Here is a 14953-nt window from a genome sequence, read left to right as displayed (position 1 = left end):
GTAACATTCAGTATTAACAAAATACTTATTCAAATAGGATAGCATGTGGAAAACAATGCTTAGGACCCTTATTCATAAATCATTGATAACAACATGTCCTATTTAAACATGGCGATCAGTTTAGTTGCAATGACAGAAATGTGTTCCACCTCAGTAAAATCCTTTAAGAAGCATCCTTTCTTATTAACAAATGTAGGAGTGTTGTAACACTTTTTGTTAAATTGCTGTTACCCAAAACACACATCCAATTATTTGAAACTACTTTTTGATATTTGTGATATCACCAATGTATGATAAACACAAAGTTAATGTGTACTTTTGTCTTATGTGTTGGGAGTAAATAGTTGTAGGGATTCCCCCATCTGTTAGTATAGAACTGAATTTAGAATGCCTCTTCCTTATTATTTATATGTTCACTGGTAATTTGCAATAAGGATTCCTTAAACCTTCTTTACTTAAACATGCTAATCAGATTATTACCTTCAGCCTCAAAATCAACGTCATTTGTAGTCGTTGATTTCTAACAACATTTTTTCCAAACACCTTTATTGGATTATCAATTGTGACACAGGCAAATTTACATCCATAATAAAGTAATCAAACTATATTAACATACAGACATTATACTTCACATACATTGCTACATATCATATAACCTAAGCAATATGACATAAATTGTTCAATTCCTGCTTTTTTTTTGTTTTAAACAAGAAGCATCTTCATTAAACCACCACTTACTACATAGTTGATCATATATTTAGACACATGAAAACAAACCACACCGGCACAATCCTAGTTGCAAGCATTTTAAATCACAAAGCATACTGATACACCCACAGTTGCAAACATTGTACATCACTTATAATCTACCCAATCTTTTTCACTCAAACATTTACATAGTTCATTTAAGTCCTGTCACCTTTCAGACCTCATTCCTCCCTTGTATGTATTGTTCCTTCAATTCCCATTTTTTCATATGTAGTTTGCTCCAACCCTTTTCTAAAGATCTCAATTCCAGTTGTTTTATCTCTGTTACTATATTCATTACTTCCAGTATAGTTGGTTAAGATTTTGATTTCCATTTTCTAGTAATTGCTTTTTTGGCAGCCACCGTAATTAGACACAGCAAGGCCTTACCGTGTCTAGGCAATTCTGATTCTGTACCATAGCTCAAAAAAATGATCTCCCTTGTCACACCAGTCTGCCCACCCAGCATCTCCAACAGTGCATCCCGCAGGGAATCCTTAAAGTCCATCAACTCACTGCACTTCCAGAAAATATTCCCATTCACTTCTTTCTTCCTCTTCACCTCCAGCATTTACTGCTTCCTGAGGAAAAATTCTCTGGAGTCTACACGTGGTATAAAATATATATGTAAACAGGCAAAAATCCTAAATCTTCTAGATTTTGTTGCATATTTGGGAGATGTACATCAATCCTGCTATTGTTTCTTTGTGAATTGTTTATCCAGTCTCTCTTCCCAACCCATTCTAACCTCCTGTTATTGATTTGTATTGTTATCGTGCAATATTTTATATGACCTACTACTTATTCATTTTGTAATGGCAGCTTCTGTTCTGGATTCTATTAAAAACTCTATTAGTACTGTTCTTTTGTAGGACCCCCTTATTTTCTTCTCACTCTGAATAATCTAATAAATTGATTTTAAGACCATTTAAACATACAAAAGCTATAAACTCTGAAATGCAAATAAGTATTTAGAATTGTTATTTTCCTAAAATTCTCAAAGAAAATTTTATATGACCTACATCAAAATCAGTCATCAGATCTAAATCTCAGAACTCTGGCCAGTGATGTTGTATATAAAGTTCAAAAACTCAGTGCAAAATGTCATATGTCAAATGAAAGATTCAATGTTTTTTCGACTAAGAAGTAACACCAAAACTATTCAGATGTCAAGGAAATAGCCAATATCATAGCATTTAAATTTAGCTTCAGTTTTAACATGCCCACTCATTCAGTTAATCACCCATTTTGCCAAACCTTCCCCTTAAAATTGCCATAGACCAAGTTCTATTGGCCCTATCCAAAACTATAAACTCAACCTGTAAATGTGCTCTTAATATCTCAGTTTACTTACTTATTAGCATTAAATATGGTGCGGCTTAAGCCTCTTCTTTTTTTTAATCTCACCCTTTTCACAGGATGCACACCTAATGTATGGAGAACTGCCAGTATGACACATTACTCAAAAAAAGCCACTATCACCAGATGAGGCAATTGCAGACTTCATAATTACACCAGTCTTATGCTTTAGTTGTGTTTATGGAGTGCATCATATATAAGCCTGTTAATGCAGATATATGAAATGCATTGGCTACTGACCAAAGCAGTTTGTCATTGCCAAGAGTAGATCTTCTCTCCTAAACCTTATAAAATTCTTCAGAAGGTCACTAAAGTTGTGTCAATGGTCATCCGTTTAGACTGCTTATCTTTACCATGCAATACCTTTGATACAATTTCAAATGCAGGTATTATTGAATACCTTACAAATCATAATCTAATTGCTTGACTGACAAAATACATGTAGTGAAAGTTTTATGAATTTCCTCAGAGGATAAAACAATATCAATTGTCTCCAAAAAGATTAGAATTGGTCACCCTGTATTTTGACATCTGTTTCTCTAATATCCAGTCTAATGTTACCAGCTAATGAATGTCTGAGTTTGTTGATAACAGCAATCAGAGCACACTTGTTGGCTCACCTTTTGACATCTACATTGGCAAGGTCTTGATTTTGCCATGTTTGGGGTAGTTACAGTGCTCTATGCTAAGAACTGTAGAATGGTTTTATTTAAACAAAATTTTCCCAACTCCTTTTATATGAAAAACATATCCCTCTAAAATGGCACCAGCATCAGGAACTTGGACACCTATGTTGATAACTCACTCTTATTTGATGACTATATTTCAAATTAATCCCCAAATCCTTTTACCTAGGACATCTAATTCCCAGAGGCATCCTGTCTTGAGCTAAGAAAAGTCTTAGTCCCATTGTACTCATCCCCTATAAGGCCTATCATAGAATACAATGCTGCTTTCATCATGCGTCTTTCAGACCAGATAGTTCACCTTGAGATTCCTCAGGGATACTTAACTGGAAAGATTACTGATCTGAAGGTGCTTAGTTGTCCAGACTGACTGGCTGCTCTCTCCAGAAAAGGCAGTGCTGTCATTCAGCACCTTTGCAAAACCATCATCTCCACAAATTCCTGTACAAAGTTCTCAAACTAAATCAGCAAATAAATAAGACTTATGGCAAGATAAGTACATAATCCAATGCATTCAACATCTGTACCCCCCCCCACACACACACAGAGACGCACACCTTGATCAAAGTACTAATCTGTGCACTTTAAACTTAAACCTCCATAATTGGAAAAGTCATAAATTCTTCATTCCCTTCAACCCAAAGCCAGATAATGGTCCAGTGTGGCCCTAGGCAGGGTAATATATCAGGGCCTTCCCCACAGCAGTAACCACCCCCCAGCAGCACCCTCACACCCATTCCAGTGTCTTATAACTTGGCTTCCCCAGGTATGATAAATACTGTCACACCTGTCGGTGTACATACTGTTCTCTTCTTTACTTCTACAATAATTAGAGATATTTAAAACTTTTAATTCAGATTTGACAGCACAAACACTGATATCCATTTGCTTAGCAAAACAATACAGTCACAATTAAAACAGACTTAGCATGAACAGTAAGGTGGATTAAGTTTATCTTTGGGCTGATTTTAAACCATAGGTCCCTTGCACACATTGTTTTTTTGGACCATGCATACATGCATGTGTTCTTTGATGCACCAGTCTGATTGTATAATTTATATTCCTTGTAATACAGCACCAGTAAGCAATGAAACAAAACACATGAACAAATAAGGATAAAACTACCCATTACAGAACATTTTAACCACAAAAAGCAACTCACACTTCTTTCATTGCAATCAACCACTCTGCAGAAGTAAAAGTCATTTGAATAATTCCACACTAAAGAAATCTATAACTAATGAAGAAGATGCTGCTGGCAAACAACTTTACATTTCAGTATTTCAAGTAAAATTCAGAGCCTGATGCCCTTGAAAAATAACCTGCCCATGTTACATTTTAAAAAAAAAAATGGTAAGCTGGTAATATGGCTATAAGGAATGGCTGTCAAACTAGCACCAGGTTCATAGTTACTAGGAATCTTATCTAAAGCAGGACACACTAAGGAGTAGAGCACCCCCATCCTTCCAAAAGGTGGCACTGCAATATCAGCACTTCATGTACATGGTGTGGGAATAGAACCCAAAGCCTTTTACCCCAAAGGCAAGTATGCTACCTGTTGTGCTACTAACACTGCTTTTAAAATGTATAGCACAAACACTGATGATGGCCATCTGCTAAACAAAACAGTTACAAATTGAAAACAGGACTTAGCATGAGCAACAGTAAGCTTATCTTTCCTTGAAACTCAACATTCCTTGAAATGCATAGAAAGTTAACATTCCTTGAAAATACACAGAAATTCAAAATTCCTTGAAAATCCACAGAAGCTCAACAGCCTTTTAAAAATGCACAGACGCTTACCAGTCTTTGAAATATACAGAAACTCATCAGTCTTTGCAAATGCACTGGAACTCAATATTGTTTGAAATACACTGCAATTTGACAGTTGATGTAGAGGGCTAAGGCTCTAGGGTCTCGTATTGAAGGTACAGGGTTTGAGCATGAATGAGTTAACCTACCTAACTGGGGCATTTATCACACACACACACACACACACACACACACACACACACACACACACACAGACACAGACAGACACACACACACACACACACACACACACACACACACACACACACACACACACACCTCTCTACAAACCCGCTATTTCACAAATGGGTCCTCTGTGTTCATCCAGAATGGCAAAAGCATCCAAATCCATGCTTGTTTAAATTGCCTGCTCTGTTTCAGTTTAAATGTGTGTGCATGCCAAGCGTGTGCCATACTAAGGATGCACTCTGCATGCATTATTAAAGAACAAATGTAATGCATGCAGAGTGTGTTCTTAAAGAAGAAATTTAAGTTTCTGTGTCAGCCCTCCAGTAAGTGGGACCCTCACTGGCTAGTGGTGCCTCCTAAAGCCAGTGGGCCCTAGGCAACTGCCTAGGTCATCTACTACTAGATTTGGCTCTGCTCCTTTCCCCGGATTATCCTGCACAACCCTTCTACACAAAGTGTGCATGTACTCTTTAATTATATAGTAATTCAAGGGGCTTATTTTGCTAGCTCTTAATGGTCTTAGTGACTGTTTGACTAGTATCAACCTATAAATGTATGAACATGAAACTAACCCAGTCACTTTATTTATTGAAAACTTGTCACTTTGCAGCTCCACATTTGTTGCAATAGTATGCTTATTCGTATTTTGTTGCTGATCATGTCAAAACTAGAGGAACATAAACGTTAAAACAATTCATAATTTCTTGCACCTCAGTTTCTTATTGTACAATTAGGTTATACATACTCTTTGGAAAAAAATCTTAGGTAACACCTAGAAATGCATCTTTATTAGTTTCCCACAAATGTTAATAAATTAAGTAGTTAAATAAGTAAATATTTTTGTATATATATATAATGTATTTTTTTAATGCAGGATCCCTGAAATTTTCTACCAGAATGTAAAGTTCTGACAGGATTTATAGAGAGCATCCTAGATGTAATGTGATGTGATATGTTTTGGTGTCTTTCTTATTTACTACATGTTTGGCAACTTCATAACTTTGCCCTTTTTTATAGAATATGAGCCAGTCCAACTGGTCCTACATTGTGCTGGGCTGTATTAATACTGGCTATAGAATACAAAATGTTATCTTTTTTTTTTTTTTTTTTTTTGCTCCCAGTGTTCTAAATGATTTCCCTATTAGCAAAAATTCCATTCCTTTAGGCAGCTTTAACTATTCTTCAATAAACTAGGACACCCGTACTTCCAGAGTAGGATATCCCCAAAAAACTCCTAGGTTTTAAGAAGGAAAAACTCTCTTGACCAGTTGATAACCAACCTGCTAGAGGACAAAGCATTCTTGACCTGATGGCAGCCTCTTTCTCTACTCCTCTGGTATCTCCAGTGAAGTCTGACCACAAACTTTTGACCTTCTCCTTTAAATTCCCAAAAGCCCTTACATCAAATTCCACTGCATTTAAGAACTGTAAACATGCGAACCTCAACCTACTCTATAATGAAGTATCAGAAAATTCACCTATAACTGGACCACCCTAACCATTATAGAGCAATTAACTTTATCAAGCAATTTTGTACCCATTTAGAAAAATGGCTAGCAGTCCCTAATGTACCAAAGTATCATCGGAATTCCAGCAGTAAACCACAGTGGTGATCTACCACCCTAAATAGACTCTACAGTTCTACAACAAAAGAAGAAAGAATTTTCATAAATTATATAGAAGATCCAAAACCCATCTTCTAAAGTAAAACATTAAAAGCAGCATGTAAACAAAAGAAACTTTAATAAAACAAACTAAAAAAATGCAATAATTAGATCCATAAAAAAGCATTTGAACTTAGGTTGGCCTCTAAAGCCAAAGATAGTTATAAAACCTCTTTTAACTATGTTAGAAAACTAAGAAACAATGCCATACATTGCTCTGGACCTATTTATAATGACACACCCTATTATAACCCCATAGACATTACCAATATCCTTTCAAACAAGTTAAATGCAACATCACCCCCAAGGCATCTACGGTATCTAAAGCCCTGAAATACCCAAATGCCTTAATCCCCCAATTACATATAAACATAATTTAATGAAAGTGCAAACCAAGACGAAAAATACTTCCTCCATGGGGCCTGACATTATACATGATTACCTAATTAATAGTGTTAAACATGTCTTTGCATTCCCAGTTCTTGAACTGTTTAACTTATGCTTAGCTGCTGGTTTCATCCCTGATCAGAGTTGTACTGCAGTGGTGGTATCCCTCTACAAAGATGGCCTTAAAATGGACCCAGGTAACTGGAAAAGAGAAATCAGGCAGTATACGTTTTTGGTTATTATTGACTCAGGTAATGATAGACCTATCACTCTTACAAGGCTCCTCTGATAAGTCATGACACATATTATAATTGACCTGATAAACCAGATATCAAGAATATTATTAGACTTGATCCCTAACAGTTTGGCTTTGTGATTGTTAGATGCTGTCTAGTGAATTAGGAAAACTTTTTTGAAAAGGTAACGGAGGCTGTAGATGGAGGTTATGCAGTACACATGCTGTATCTTGACCTAGCCAATGCCGTCAAAATAAATTCCTTATGCTGACATTATATAGAAGTTAAATACCTTCAGATATCAGTCCATATATGGTAAGATGGATAGCAAACTGGCTGAGAGACAGAACTTCCACACTGAGAGCTGCAGACACTTCATCAGTAAGTATAAAAGTGACCAGCAGTGTACTTCAGGGGTTGGTGAGGGGCTTCTTCTTTTTTGGTCTTTACATCTCAGCTCTCCAAGCAGAGAGTCAAGATGTTTAGCTAAATAAGTTTTCAGATGGAAAAAAAAGAAATAAAATCACAGCAGCTAATCCCAAATAAAGCCAAGTTGAATAAAAAATATCCAACAGTGAATATTACAAAACCAGGCATCATAGAACTTAAATTTAATATAACACAATCACGTATAGAGCAAATACGTTTGCACAACTGCTTCATCAGGTTCATACAATTCCAGTTACATCATCCTCTAAATACACATGATTAAATCATGTGACTCTTTCAAGTACACTCATTGGGCTCAGATTTAATGCTAAGTAGACAACCTATTCCCTCATCACACTGTATGGAAAACATATTATTACAAACCATACCATTACAAAAGATTGTCATTACAAAAAACATCACTAAAAATGAATGTAGTCACAGAACTATGAATTTAGGTGCATATTCTGTCTTTTTCATGACCATCATGTGACAGTGGCTGCAAGTACATCCTTTTGCCAAAGGAATATGATAAATGTTTGAAGAGGTAATCACTCCGTTATACTCAGCATTGATTAGACCAGTTATTGAGTAAAATGCAGCTTCAGGATATATCTCACTGCACATATCAAACAGGTCGAAAGGCCCCAAAGTTTCTTAAACAAAAAGTTCACAGGGATAAATTCTTGAGCTATTAAGAGAAGCTGGAAGCTCCTTTGATTTATTCAGTGTCTTACAGACTTTTGTGGGGAGAGATCTGTCTCGCTCACCATGCCATTAGAGACCTGGTTGTCCTGGATCTCCTGCATGCCTGTAAGTCCAATTAGTCCACAAATATTAGAAACACAGACCTAAATCTTTACCAACCAATAAATAAAACATAATGGAGGGACAAGTTTATAATCTGATGGCTTCTTTATCTCTGAAATAAACTTCGACTACATTTTAAACAGTGCAACTCACTGTCTGCCTGTATGCATAATTTAGATGACTAGATTGGTTTCCAGGAATTTACTCTGGGATTCACTGGTATGGCCCTCCTGGTGAAGGGAGATATAGCCTGATGGAGGGTGGGTACTAGCAGGGCATAAATGGTCATAAACCTCACTAGCCTTATAATATCTAGTAAGGTAAACTGGTCAATTCTGTCAGATAAAGGCACTTCCATGATGCAGAGGAATGGGACCCGTACTGCAGCCCCAATGACTTGGGGTTGAAAAATGAGTCTAAGTGATGAAGGAGCTGCATACAGTTGGACAGGACAAATGATGGGTGCTGAGGACAATTCACCAATCTACTCTGCAATGGGAGCAGGCAATTCATTGTGCAATGGCTGGGTAACATAGGAGGAATAGTTGAGGACAGGTGCTTTGTCTAGCACAGTAGTGAGTAATGATACTGCCCAAATTCTATGTGCATATATATGTGTGAGCAAGCACCCCCCCCACACACACACACACAACCTTGGTGTTGGTACAGTCATAACGTTGCTGTTCTATGGTACTTATAAGGTTTAAACTGTCTGCAAATGCCTGTGTTAAGAGAGAGAATTATTTCTCCTTTTTGTGCTCAGTTTTCATTCCTGACCTTTGATGTCCCACATTCTAACTCATTGTTTCAGCCCTTTTTCTGTACCTCTTCTATTGCAACATTTCTGAAGCCACATGGGGTAAACATTCTGTCTCCTAGTTTGTCATAACAGCTTGCTTCCTTTTAGTCTAACTCCGTCATTGTACAGTCCAACTGATGGCAAGGACTCATGATACAGAACTATGTTGCTAGACTAATAAATGTATATGAAAGCTTGGCAATGTCCTGCTTGCAAACATTATGCTTTGCAGTACATGTCATTTAAGAGAGCCCTGAGGACAGACTTACTGTGATGCCAGGAACGTGTCTCCCACTCTCTCTGCTTCAGACATGCTTTTTTTTCCCTTTGAATAGACTAGTTGGCAGGTTAACAGTAAACAGAATGATGGGATGATTGGATGACATGGAGAAAAAAAGCAGCCATGTTTGTATTGCTGATAATATGAGCTAGACAGAAACCGTTAGCTCTGGCACAGCTTGTGAAGTGGTGATGTGAAGTGTAAAGGCAAGTGTGTTCGGCGAAGAGTTCAATCAGTCTGCTGCTGTAGGAGCAAGGCAGGTCGGCTGTGACTGCAGGAATTCACACCTAAACACGCATTTCATGGCACTTCCCCAAATGGCATTTCAGTACTCAACTCCCCCTTGAAATCTGGGCAATTAGCAGATCTGATTGTGCTATTATTGGATGCAGGAATGAAACGTAGGATGAAAAGTTCCTGGAATGAGTGGTGGGCTATGAATGCTAGTTTCTGTGGCATGACAGCCTGCTAATTTAGGATTTGTTATCATCTACGTTGTTCTATACTGCAGCTTTTGATAGACTCTAACAGCTAGAACAGTTTTTGTTCCTGTAACGCTGGAAGATACGAAGCAAGAGTAAAATGTTTAGATGTAACTGTGAAATAAATAAAGCAATGTACGAAGCAATATACTAGAACACAATTTAAAAATGATATGCGAGTTTCCATTTCTGTGTCCACATTCAGTCAGTTATAAATTTAGTATGTGTGCTTACACAGACCAGAAACTATTTTTTCCATATTTTTTGGAAACATTGCTCCAACAAGTATACAAAAACAGACACATTAAATTACTAATACTGAGATGTATTTGAGGTATGTAACTCAAAAAAGCTTATTTATTATTTTTTGTGAAAATAAATGGTTTTCTAAGTATGCTATAAAAGTTACAGTTGTACAATTAAAGTAAAATAAAACATGAGACAGCTGTTTTGGAATAAGCTGAAACTGCATCTCTTTCTTTGTATTCTAAACTGCAGGAAGGGAACTTTTATTGAAAATTCAGCCTTTGAGTATATAAGTTCATAAATCATTACAATCATACTGTAGCTTCCCAGTTTATAAAGTAGTGAATGTCTGACCCCAAGCATTAATTAAGTGCACAACCCAAAGATCACACCTTTATACGTAAATGTAAACATGATAAAATCATATCCATTTAGTGTAGTATTCAGTGGTATACAAATAAGCAAAGAGGTTACAGGGAAATGGAATGCAGAATCAGCTCTTAAACAGAAATAATATGGATGACAGGATTTGTTCAATTCTCAGCTAGAGTACCCTGTATGCAGAGTCTGCATGTCCTCCCTAGGTTTGCATTTGTTTTCTCCATGTGGTCTGGTTTTCTCTCACCTCCCGTGCGTGTGTGTGTGTGTGTGTGTGTGTGTGTGTGTGTGTGTGTGTGTGTGTGTGTGTGTGTGTGTGTGTGTGTGTATGTGTGTGTGTGATACAACAATGCCATGTCCAGAATATGCTTAAAGACGTGTGCCCGCCTGCTGCCGTCATGGACTGTGGAATTCCCGCAAACCTATAAAAGTGGTTATCATAAAACGGAAGAATTGGTTTGTATCATTATCTTCTTTCGGCTGCTCCCATTAGGGGTCGCCACAGCAGATCACCTGTTTCCATTTCTTCCTGCCCTCTGCATCTTGCTCTGTCACACCACCACACCCATAAACCTTATCTTAGGCCTTCCTCTTTTCCTGTTACCTGGTAGCTTCATCCTTAGCATCTTTTTCCCAATATACCCAGCATCCCTCCTCAGCACATGTCCAAACCAACGTAATCTTGCCTCTCTGGCTTTGTCTCCAAACCTTCCAACCTGGGCTGACCCTCTAATATAATTATTCCTAATCCTGTCCACCCTCATCACACCCAGTGCAAATCTTAACATCTTTAACTCTGCCACATCCAGCTCTGACTCCTGCCTTTTTGTCAATGCCACTGTCTCCAACCCATATAACATAGCTGGTCTCACAACGCTCTTGCCTACCTTTCCTTTCACTCTTACAGGTACTCGTCTGTCACAAATCACTCCTGACACACTTCTCCACACACTCCATCCTGCCTGTACTCTCTTCTTCACCTCTCTTCCACACTCACCGTTACTCTGAACTATTGACCCCAAGTATTTAAACTCATCCACCTTCGCTACCTCTACTCCTTGCATCCTCACCATTCCTCTATCATCCCTCTCATTCACACACATATATTCCATCTTAGTCCTGCTGACCTTCATTCCTCTTCTCTCTAGAGCATATCTCCATCTCTCCAGGGTCTCTTCCACCTGTTCCCTACTCTCATTACAGATCACAATGTCATCTGCAGACATCATAGTCCACTGGGACTCCTGTCTGATCTCGTCTGTCAACCTGTCCATCACCATTGCAAATAAGAAAGGGCTCAGAGCTGATCCTTGATGTAACCCCACCTCCACCTTAAACGCATACGTCACTCCCACCACAGACCTCACCGCTGTCACACTACCCTCGTACATATCCTGTACCACTCTTACATACTTTTCTGACACTCCTGACTTCCTCATACAATACCACAACTCCTCTCTAGACACCCTGTCATATGCTTTCTCTAAGTCTACAAAAAACACAATGCAACTCCTTCCGACATTCTCTGTACTTGGTTTGTATGCATTACATAATTACTTTGACATTTTACTCTTACTGGATTTCTATATTTTTCTTAACAAAAAACAAGCACAAACTAAATAAAATAAGAAGGGCAAATGTAGCTCAGTCTCCACAGCTAAAGACCAGGAATCCAACAGTTCCAAAAGACACTTTATTAATAAAAATAAATCACTGTGTTAGCGCTTTCATTTAAAACCATGATAAACTTCATCAGACATTTTAAAAATTGTTACATGACATCCTTTTGTAATGCCACTTCATTTTTCATTAGACCCTCAGTATGATTGACATGCATATGTAATAACCTAATAAATATTAAATAGATGTATTAAGTATTTTTAAAAATATATATTACAAATAGTAAAATATGTTGGATTTACTCATATGTCCCTAAAAGTGTTATAAATATATCAAATAATAAATATGACTATAAATGGAAAGTTAAAATATCATTATAAATATGTCAGATAAATACATCATAAATTAATGTAAAAAATTAATGTAAAAAATCATAAAATTACATAGACAATGTATAGGAAGTGCGTACATTAGAAAAATAAGACAAAAAAAGGAATTACACCTTAATTAATTAATTTTCTTCCTTTGTAGGGTCTTCAGTTTTAAAACTGGTGCAATATAGCTACGTTCATTGATTCCAGGCCAATTATCTACCAGTACTCTGATTTGCCATTTTAATTCTTTTACTTCTAACGGCACTCCCCATGGTTGTTTTTCTTCAACATTCACATGATCAATGGCCATATAAGAAAAATGGTGACTATTACATTCACAAATGTGCTTTGCTAAAGCATTATTTGGATTATTTTTCTTTATAGCATACTCATGTTCATATATTCTTTGGGCAAGGTGTCTCACAGTTTTTCCAATAAATACTGGACATGAGTTGCACACAGCTAAATACACAACTGCCTTAGAACTGCAGTTATATTTGCCTTTCAAAGAATATTTTATATTTCTTAGATAAAAATTGTCACCAGTGTTTACTTTATGGCACCAATGACATGCCCTACACCTTGTCATACCTAAATTCAATTGAGCAGGCATATAGGTGGCTTGTTTAAAAATATCCTTAAAACTCTTGCCTTTCTGGTACACAATATTGGGTTTCTCATTCATGTGGTTCCTTATATAGGAATCTTCTGTTAAAATAGACCACTTTATTTGCAAATACATCTTTGATTAACTTATGATCCTGAGTAAATGTAATAAGTAGGGCTTTGGTAAAGTCAGTCTTATTATGTATTCCACAATTTTGCTCATACTGCACAACAGACACATCACTATAAATCAGACTGATGACGTCATGGGTGATCTTGGATTGATCCAAGATAGGTTTAAAATGACCATTCAATCTTTTACTGGTTACTTCCTGAATCAATGCACCTACAAATTACTAGGATATTCCCTATTAAGAAACATAGTACGCAGAGTAAGACATTCCTCCTAAAATTCCTCATATTTCGTTACTATATGGGCTGCCCTAACAAGTTGTCCTTTGACAACAGATCTTTTTTGGTGCTCTGGATGTCACCTACTATAATGTAAGAAACAATTGGAATAGGTTGCTTTCCTATGGATGACAGCTGTGTACATCTCATTAACCCTGTCTTTTTCTAGGTGAACATCCAAATAATTCATATATTCAGCACTGATATCCCAAGTTAACTGCAAAAACTCAGTAGTGCCATTTATATATACAAGAAATTCATTCAGTAACTCCTGTGCCCCTGTCCATATAATACTGATGTCATCCTGAAATCTATGGTAAGACTTAAACTTGGAATTGAATATAAAATTCCTTTCCCAATAGGCCATCACCATGTTTGCATAGGCTCACCCACAAGGTGACCCCATGGTGATCCCTTTTTTTCTGCAGGAAATGCTTCTTGTTGAAAGTAACAAAATTATTGCTTAACACCATTTCTAGTAGTTTCATAATAAAGTTAGTTGTCTCATCTCCAACATTATGATGGATAAGCATCTCATTAACCTAGTCTAAACCCTATGGTCTGTGGAATACTGCATAAAGATCACATACATCTATTGTTACCAAGATGTCATTATGGTCAAATTGAATATCATTCATATGTTGTAAAAATAACCACGAATCTTTGCATATTTATGATTCTTTTCATAAGATGTTCTTGAGCTCATAATCTATATATTTCGCACATGCAGAAGTAAAGGAATCCAGTCCATCCACTAATGGATGCATGGGGGGGATCAAATATACGTTTGTGGATTTTTGGGGTTCCATAAAAGACAGGAATTCTTGGGGTAGTTATATTCAAATAGTTATACAAGTCCAAGTTAATCAGTCTTTCCAAAAAATATCATTTAATTGTTCGTACATTTTTCTATAAGCCCCAGTTAACTCAAGAGAAACTTCAACATAAGTATCTGTGTTTAAAATATTACTCAGTTTCATATTATAAGTATGTTGACTCATAATAACTGCTCCTCCCCCCATGTTGGGTTTCATAATCCTTATATCTGCACGTTTTAATTTTTTTACAATATTTTGTTCTCTTTCATTCAAGTTTGATGTAAAATGTGCACTCTTATTTAATCTATTTATACACTTCAACTCAGTTTCACATATTTTTTCATATGTGATTAATCTAGGGTGCAAGGGGGGATTGTATATACTGCTAATACTAAATTTATTTCTCTCATTGTCTATGTTGTTTTGATATAATAAACTGAAATTCAGTTTCCTTAAAAATGCTTTCAAATCAATCATGGTATTGGTGAAATCAAAGGGACTTGTTGGTACAAATGTTGTGCCTTTAGATAATACATCAGCCACACGCTTATCTATGTGTATGTTTGACAAGTTATACACTTTAAAAACTCATTAGTATTCACATTTTCATTAGTATTATC

Source organism: Protopterus annectens, chromosome 13.part0 (assembly GCF_019279795.1).
Source record: "Protopterus annectens isolate FY-2018-M chromosome 13.part0, PAN1.0, whole genome shotgun sequence".
Classification (NCBI taxonomy): domain Eukaryota; kingdom Metazoa; phylum Chordata; order Ceratodontiformes; family Protopteridae; genus Protopterus; species Protopterus annectens.
Note: the sequence above shows the minus strand (reverse complement) of the source record.